Genomic DNA, 9,337 nt, shown 5'->3' with positions numbered 1-9,337 from the left:
CATAAGGCATACACCCCCGCCCTTCTTCTTACCAGAGAGATATTTGTTTCTGTCGGCGCGATGCGTGAAGAAACCAGGTGGCTGTACGGACTCTGATAACGTATCCCGAGTGAGCCTTGTTTCCGTGAAACAGAGAATGTTACAATCTCTGATGTCTCTCTGAAAGGCAACCCTTGCTCGGATTTCTTCTACCTTGTTGGCTAGTAGTATACTCGGGAGCGGTGGGCGACGTGCCTGTCTACGGAGCCTGACCTAGAAGACCGCTCCGTCTGCCCCTTCTGCGGCGCCGTTGTTTTGGGTCGCCTGCTGGGATCCGATCCATTGTCCTGGGTGGTGGACCAAACAGAGGATTCGCTTCGGGAAAGTTGTATTCCTGGTCGTAATGTTGGTAAGTTGACGTTGCTCTTATATCCAATAGTTTCTCCCGGCTGTATGTAATGACACTTAAGATTTCCTGGGGTAACAGTGTAAGAAATAATACATAAAAAAACAAAATACTGCATAGTTTCCTAAGAACGCGAAGCGAGGCGGCCATCTCTGTCGGTGCCAGAAGTAGTGAGTGTTAATATTAGTGTTAATTAACACTACAAATTATGCGAATTAGTGGTTTTGAGTGAATTTGTCCTTTAAGTAACTAAGTAGAAATACTTTGAAGTTCTACTTAAGAAGTTTTGGGGGGAATCTATACTGTACTATTTATATCATTGACAACTTTTACTCCACTACATTCCTAAAGAAAATATATAGGGGAGAGTGGAGTAAGTTCAGCCATTTTTTACATTCAGCATCACTCCATCAAGGGAAATATAGTATACTCTCTAACAAAGATACAGTATCTACATATATTTCAGGATGTTGTGTATCGCAGGAAATAATCAGAATTAATGTAAACATTACAGTTTTGAAAACATAGCTTGTCCAAAGAAAAAGTGGTCTCTTGGCACGAGCTGCGGGACAGGGTTAGTTAAGTCACCTACACATTTCTGTACTCAATGAAATATTCTCACTACCTTTTAAAAACGATTTTAGACATATTTTAGCACAGGCTTAACACCTAACTGACCCTGTTGTTACCTCATATCCCAGCGATAATGCCTTGCATTACGCCTTGGCAGAAAACAACTTGCCATTGGGTCAACTTACCCCAAGACAAACATTTTGACTATATTAGCTCACACAGCTACAAGGAGGCACTTTCATGCTAGTTTTAGGACATCATATTGAAGCTTATAGAGACCCCAACTCATGTAACAATCTTAAAATGATCCACTTTGGTTTAAATACAAGCATCATGAAACCTCTAAACACAATAAATTAATTTGACTTGGTGAAAATCTGTTTTGGACCTAACTAGCTCCCCACTTTTTCCATGTGGTTTCATCCTTCACAGACTCCATGAAATGATGACCTCTTCCTAAATATTTGATCAAATTATTCATTTTGGTAAACAAGGATGGCTCAATTTAGCCCTTTAGCTCAACTTACCCCACTCTCCCTATTTTTTAATCCCATACATTTTCCCTGACATCCAAAAGTACTCATTACATTTCAAATGCTTAGCAGGACAGGAAAATTGTACAATTCAAACACTTTTTAAGAGAACAAGGAGTCATTCCTACTGCCTCTGATCTGGTGGTGTCACGCCCTGACCATAGTTTGCGTTGTATGTTTCTATGTTTTGTTTGGTCAGGGTGTGATCTGAGTGGGCATTCTATGTTGTATGTCTAGTTTGTCTGTTTCTATGTGTTTGGCCTGATATGGTTCTCAATCAGAGGCAGGTGTTAGTCGTTGTCTCTGATTGAGAACCATATTTAGGTAGCCTGTTTTGTATTGTGGGTTGTGGGTGATTGTTCCTGTTTGTGTGTTCCTGTGTTTAGTGTTCACTATTTCGGGACTGTTGCGTCTTCGTTTATTTTGTCAGTTTATTGTTTTTGTTCTTTATTTGAAAGTATTCTAATAAATATTAATACTCACCACGCTGCATCTTGGTCCGACATTTCTTACTCCTCGTCAGAGGAGGACGAAGAATTCCGTGACAGGTGGACTCACTAAAGACAAATACTGCATTTGTAAAATATGTCTGAGTGTTGGAGTGTGCCCTTGGCTATCCATAAATAAATAAAAAATGAAAGAAAATTGTGACGTCTGGTTCCTCCTTTAAAAGTTGTGTCATACTGCGGCACACCTTGCGTGCTGCTGCAGTATTCTGTGGCACGTCATTTAATTCTCAGCCAATTTTTCTGTTACTGCAAGTTATTGCTAGTTTGACCACCAGAGGGCATCTGGAAGTATTTGATAGTATGGAGAAGCATTTGATAGTATTCAGTATTGGCGTTACCAGATAATGTAAAACCTTTTTGTAATAACATAGTATATGGGATTTTTTGGCTTAATTAATTAGATTAATATTATGGTGTTTCTATTCAGAGAAAAACGAAAAACAAAACCCTCAGGGTTTCTATGGTGCTTGTCACGTTCCTGACCTGTTTTCTGTTAGTTTTTGTATGTGTTAGTTGATCAGGACGTGAGTTTGGGTGGGCAGTCTATGTTTTCTGTTTCTATGTTGGTTAATGGGTGACCTGATATGGTTCTCAATTAGAGGCAGGTGGTTTTCATCTCCTCTGATTGAGAATCATATTAAGGTAGGTGTTGTCACATTGTTTGTCGTGGGTGGTTGTCTCCTGTGTTAGTGTCTGTCTATGTTGCACCATATGGGACTGTTTCGGTTTGCTTGTTCATTTTGTTCGTTCGGTTTTATGTAGTCATTTCCCTGTTCGTGCGTTCTTCGTGTTACATGTAAGTTCTTACGTCCAGGTTTGTCTACATTCGTTTTGTTATTTTGTTAGTTAATTCAAGTATAGTTCGTTTTTTGTCTTCGTTGTTTTGTCGTGTCTAAATAAATATCATGTCTAAGTATCACGCTGCGTCTTGGTTCAATCCATGCTCCTCCTCTTCGGATGAAGAGGAAGAGGAGAACTGTTACAGTGCTGTACAACGTGATTTTGGGAGTAGGCTACAGGATCGGAGGATTATAAATTGTTTGCCTTCATTACACAACTTTGTTCCAATATTTCTGTAAATCAGTGTAACGGGTGCGTGTTGGTGGCGGGGAAGTCAGGCGCAGGAGAACGAACTTGGTAAAAACGGAGTTGTTTAATAAATGCTGATAAAACTCCCAAAAAATCTAAATGTACAAAATAACAAAACTGTGTACAAAACCCGTCGCACACCAACATAATACATGCACATCGCCTACAATCAAACAATTTCCGACAAGGACATGAGGGGAAACAGAGGGTTAAATACACAACATGTAATTGATGGGATTGTAACCAGGTGTGAAGGAAGACAAGACAAAACCAATGGAAAATGAAAAAGGGATCAGTGATGGCTAGAAGGCCGGTGATGGCGACCGCCGATCACCGCCCGAACAAGGAGAGGGACCGAACAAGGAGAGGGACCAACTTCGGCGGAAGTCGTGACAATCAGTGATATTTATTCCCATAGTAATTTGTTATGGATCCATAACTAAATCAACATCTGCATTTTGAAAGAGTATTTTTTGTCATTATTTTACTAACAAAATGTGTTTATTTGTTTATTAGGCTACTGTGCAGTCTACAATACATACTGTAGTAAACATGAGAAAGTGCCTAATTCCTTACATAAGGGAGAGCAGGCCATGTCTGTACTACAGAATGCGGGGCAAGTGGGAGACCGGGGTTCAAATCCCCATTGGGGAGGAAGGAGTAGGCTGTCCTTGTAAATTAGAATGTGTTCTTAACTGATTCCATATGTGTTATTTCATAGTTGTGATGTCTTCACTATTATTCTACAATGTAGAAAATAGTAAAAATAAAGAAAAATCCTGGAATGAGTAGGTGTGTTCAAACTTTTGACTGGTACTTGCTTAATTAATTAGAGTAATATTATGGTGTTTCTATTCCATGAAAAATGAAAAAACATCTGGGTTTCTGTTAGAATGGAATGGAAAATATGGTGCTGTACAACGTGGCGGTAGGCAGTACAGTACTGAGCTATTTAGCTAAAGAATCCCTGTGTTGTGTGGAGAACCCCGACGAGGAGGTAGGAGTAGGCTGTCTTTGTTCTTAACTGATTCCATATGTGTTATTTCATAGTTGAGATGTCTTCACAACATAGTTTTGATGTCTACTACAGTATGCTGGGCAAGTGTGAGACTGGTTCAAATCCTGTTCGTTTTCATAACTTCTTGTCAATATGGGGGCGCTGTTTCCACATTGGAAAAAATCGTGCCCAAATTAAACTGCCTCGTACTCTATTCTAGATCGTACAATATGCATATTATTATTACTATTGGATAGAAAACACTCTCAAGTTTCTAAAACTGTTTGAATTATATCTGTGAGTAAAACAGAACTCATTTTGCAGCAAACTTCCAGACAGGAAGTGAAAAATCTGAAAACGATGCTCTGTTCCAGGGCCTGCCTATTCAATTGCCTTATATTTATGGATATGCATGCACTGCATACGCCTTCCACTAGATGTCAACAGGCAGTGGAAGGTGGAATGGGGTGTCTAGCTTGATCTGAGGTCGAACAAGAGCTCTTGGAATGACGTGTCCAGAATTTCCTTTCTCTACCTAGGCGCGGGAAGCACCTCCCTATTGTCTTATGATAAGCGTTCGGTATACACGGCTAATATCTCCGGCTTTGTTTTTATTTGATACATATTAGAAAAACATCATAAAGTAGGTTTTTTCAACCAAGTTTCATCAGTTTATTCAACGTTTAATGGGACTTTTGGAGTTTTCCGTTCTCTGCGTCGAGAGAAATTGGGAACGTCATCAACATTGGCTAGCCTTGTGGAGCGAATTCGACAGGAGAGAAGGACATTCTAAAACCAAACAACGATTTATTCTGGACCTAGGACTCCTTGTACAAGATTCTGATGGAAGCTCAGCAAAAGTAAGAACAATTTATGATGTTATTTTGTATTTCTGTGGAAAATGTTTAGTCCTATTATCCGCCCTTTTTGCGAGCGCTGTCTCGCTATAACGTAAGCTGTTTGTTATGGTAAAGTTATTTTTAAAAATCTAACACGGCGGTTGCATTAAGAACTAGTGTATCTTTCATTTGCTGTCCAACATGTATTTTTTAGTAAAGTTTATGATGAGTTCTTTGGTCAGATTAGGTGAGTGTCCAAAATAGCTCCGGAAAATTTGGTGAATCGATGCTACATATTCACAATGTATAACCACGGTTTGCAGCTCTAAATATGCACATTTTCGAAACATAAGTGTATTGTATAACCTGATGTTATAAGACTGTCATCTGATGAAGTTGGTCAAGGTTAGTGATTAATTTTATATATTTTGCTGGTTTTTGCGATCGCTACCTTTTGCTGCTAATAAATGCATTTGTGTGTTTGGCTATTGTGGTAAGCTAATATAATGCTATATTGTGTTTTCGCTGTAAAACACTTAAAAAATCGGAAATATTGGCTGGATTCACAAGATGTTTATCTTTCATTTACTGTACACCATGTATTTTTCATAGATGTTTTATGATGAGTATTTAGGTATTTCACGTTGCTCTCTGTAATTATTCTGTCTGCTTTGTTGATATTTTTGATGGTAGCTGCAATGTAAAACTATGATTTATACCTCAAATATGCACATTTTCGAACAAAACATAAATTTATTGTATAACATGTTATAAGACTGTCATCTGATGAAGTTGTTTCTTGGTTAGTGACTAATTATATCTCTATTTGGTCGGTTTTGTGATAGCTACCTATGCGGTAGAAACATTGTGAAAATATGCGGTTGAGTCTTTTGCTATTGTGGTTAGCTAATAGAAATACATATTGTGTTTTCGCTGTAAAACATTTTAAAAATCAGAAATGATGGCTGGATTCACAAGATGTTTATCTTTCATTTGCTGTATTGGACTTGTGATTTCATGAAAATTATATTATATGATATCCCTGTCGCGTTAGGCTAGGCTATGCTAGTCAGCTTTTTTGATGAGGATGCTCCCGGATCCGGGATGGGTAGCAATGAAAGGTTTAACCAAGAGTGAGCGAGAAAAAGGCAAATCTTGAACATGGGGTGAGACATTCTCACTAATTTGTAAATAGAGCCAGTACAACGTGACAGTCGGGAGTAGGCTACAGGATTGGAGGATTCTAAATTGTTTGCCTTCATTAGACATTACTCAACACTAGTGAGACTCATTTCGCCTATGGTAGGCCTACATTATTTTGAAAAATCTTTTTTTCAATGACTTGACTCTGCCAATAATTATATTTAGAGGAGGGGCATTTTCCGTTAGATATTCTCACAGACCCCAAGGGGCTTTTATATAATTCTAAATGATTTAATAATAATAATCACTTTGTGATTAAAAAAGTAACGATAAAAGTAACGATATTTTGGAGATCTCGTTTTCATTTAATCGAGAGTGAGCGAGAAAAAGGCAAAAAAACAGACATCACTTGCTTCCACACGTATCTAAAAAATATCATGGCATATTTGAACAAGTAATTCGTTGTGGATCCATAACTAAATAAACATCAGCATTTTGAAATATTATATATTATTTTATAAACAAAACATAGCGTACAGTACAAACTGTAGTAAACATGGGAAAGTGCCTAATTCCTTACATAAGGGAGAGCAGGCCATGTTAAGACTTTCTCGGTGAACTCAAGTACTCATTAACTCTGTCTTTAATTATTTTTCGGGTTGCATCAGTTATGGACGGAAACTTCTGAGACACAGTATTAATGATGAACAACCGGAGGTTCACTGTTAAGCCACATTTGCCTCGGGATCCAACCAAGTTTGTATTCTGTGCCCACTTGTGGTATCTCTCTTCGGTTACACATCTCCGCCTGACTCTCCACTAATGAGGAGTGACTCTCCACCAATACCACCTGGCTCTGGACCAATGCATCAGCTGTCGCCCGTATCTCTGCCCTCAGAGAATGTTTCTCTTTTTGATGGTCTGCCTTTAATGACTCGATCTCGGTCTTCAAAGTTTGAATCTCACCCATGAGCACCTTCATCAGATGAGCAGAATGGTACCGCCCTGAGCCCCCATCGATTACAGTGGCCTATGATAGAAACGGTAGATCAATTAAGAATTAAAATTGACTCCAACACACAAATGCTGCGTACACATTTTAAGAATCTAGCTTAACTAACCGCTTTCTTGGCAACCATGCGTTTTTTTCAGTGCGACACGTTGTCCAGCGCTTTGTCCACTGATCTCCACGGATGGTTGTCCGCATGGTTGAAGCTCTGCAAAAACACATTCACGTTTTTAATACACAATTATCGATTTTATTATACAGTACACCTACACATTGATAGGCTATATACCTTCTCTCTTTTTTGTAAATAAAATGCTCTGAAACCAAAATACCTTTAGTTTTGGTGATCCTCTCAGCTCCGGCGCCCCCCCTTGGGTTGTGCAATGGCGAAGATCTTTGTGGGCTATACTCGGCCTTGTCTCAGGATGGTAAGTTGGTGGTTGAAGATATCCCTCTAGTGGTGTGGGGGCTGTGCTTTGGCAAAGTGGGTGGGGTTATATCCTTCCTGTTTGGCCCTGTCCGGGGGTATCATCGGATGGGGCCACAGTGTCTCCTGACCCCTCCTGTCTCAGCCTCACTCTACATATTGAGTTGTCTATGACGGTCAACAACTACACTGAACAAAAATATAAACGCTACATTTTACTGAGCCACAGTTCATAGAAGGAAATAAGCAAATCTAAATCAATTCATTAGGCCCTAATCTATGGATTTCACATGACTGGAAATACAGATATGTATTTGTTGGTCACAGATACCTTTAAAAAAAAGATAGGGGTGTGGATCAGAAAACCAGTCAGTATCTGGTGTGACCAGCACTTGCCTCATGCAGCAAGACACATCTTCACATAGAGTTGATCAGGCTGTTGATTGTGACCTGTGGAATGTTATCCCACTCCTCTTCAATGTCTGTGCGAAGTTGCTTGATATTGGCGGAAACCGGAACACGCTGTTATACACGTTGATCTAGAGCATCCCAAACATGCTCAGTGGGTGACATGTCTGGTGAGTATGCAGGCCATGGAAGAAATGGGACATTTTCAGCTTCCAGGAATTGTGTACAGATCCTTGCGACATGGGACCTTACATTATATGCTAAAACATGAGGTGATGGCGGCGGATGAATGGCACAACAATGGGCCTCAAGATCTAATCACGGTATCTCTGTGCATTCAAATTGTCATCGATAAAATGCAATGGTGTTTGTTGTCAGTTTCTTATGTCAGCCCGTAACATAACCCCACTGCCACCATGGAGCACTCTATTCACAACGTTGACGTCAGCAAACCGCTCGCCCACACAACGTCTGCCATCTGCCCCTTACAGTTGAAACCGGGATTCATCCATGAAGAGCACACTTTTCCAGCATGCCAGTGGCAAACAAAGGTGAGCATTTGCCCATAGAAGTTGGTTACAATGCCAAACTGCAGTCCGGTCAAGACCCTGGTGAGGACGAAAGAGCACAAAGATGAGCTTCCCTGAAACGGTTTCTGACAGATTGTGCAGAAAGTATTCGATTGTACAAACCAACAGTTTCAGCAGCTGTCCGGGTGGCTGGTCTCAGACCATCCCACAGGTGAATAAGCCGGATGTGGAGGTGGCGTAGTTACACGTGGTCTGCGGTTATGAGACCCGGTTGGACGTACTACCAAATTCTCTAAAACAACGTTGGAGGTGGCTTATGGTAGAAACATTTTGATTCAATTATCTGGCAACAGCTGTTGTGGACATTCCTGCAGTCAGCATGCCAATTGCATGCTCCCTCAAAATTTGAGACATCTGTGGCATTGTGTTGTGTGACGAAACACATTTTGGAGCTGCCTTTTAATCAAATCAAATCAAATCAAATTTTATTAGTCACATACACATGGTTAGCAGATGTTAATGCGAGTGTAGCGAAATGCTTGTGCTTCTAGTTCCGACAATGCAGTAATAACCAACAAGTAATCTAACCTAACAATTCCACAACTACTACCTTACACACACACACAAGTGTAAAGGGATAAAGAATATGTACATAAAGATATATGAATGAGTGGTGGTACAGAACGGCATGGCAGATGCAGTAGATGGTATAGAGTACGGTATATACATATGAGATGAGTACTGTAGGGTATGTAAACATAAAGTGGCATAGTTTAAAGTGGCTAGTGGTACATGTATTACATAAAGATGGCAAGATGCAGTAGATGATATAGAGTACAGTATATACATATGAGATGGGTAATGTAGGGTATGTAAACATTATATTAAGTGGCAT

The sequence above is a fragment of the Salvelinus alpinus genome, chromosome 15, assembly GCF_045679555.1.
Source record: "Salvelinus alpinus chromosome 15, SLU_Salpinus.1, whole genome shotgun sequence".
NCBI lineage: Eukaryota > Metazoa > Chordata > Actinopteri > Salmoniformes > Salmonidae > Salvelinus > Salvelinus alpinus.
The sequence above is the reverse complement of the archived record's forward strand: the minus strand, read 5'-3'. Positions refer to the sequence as shown.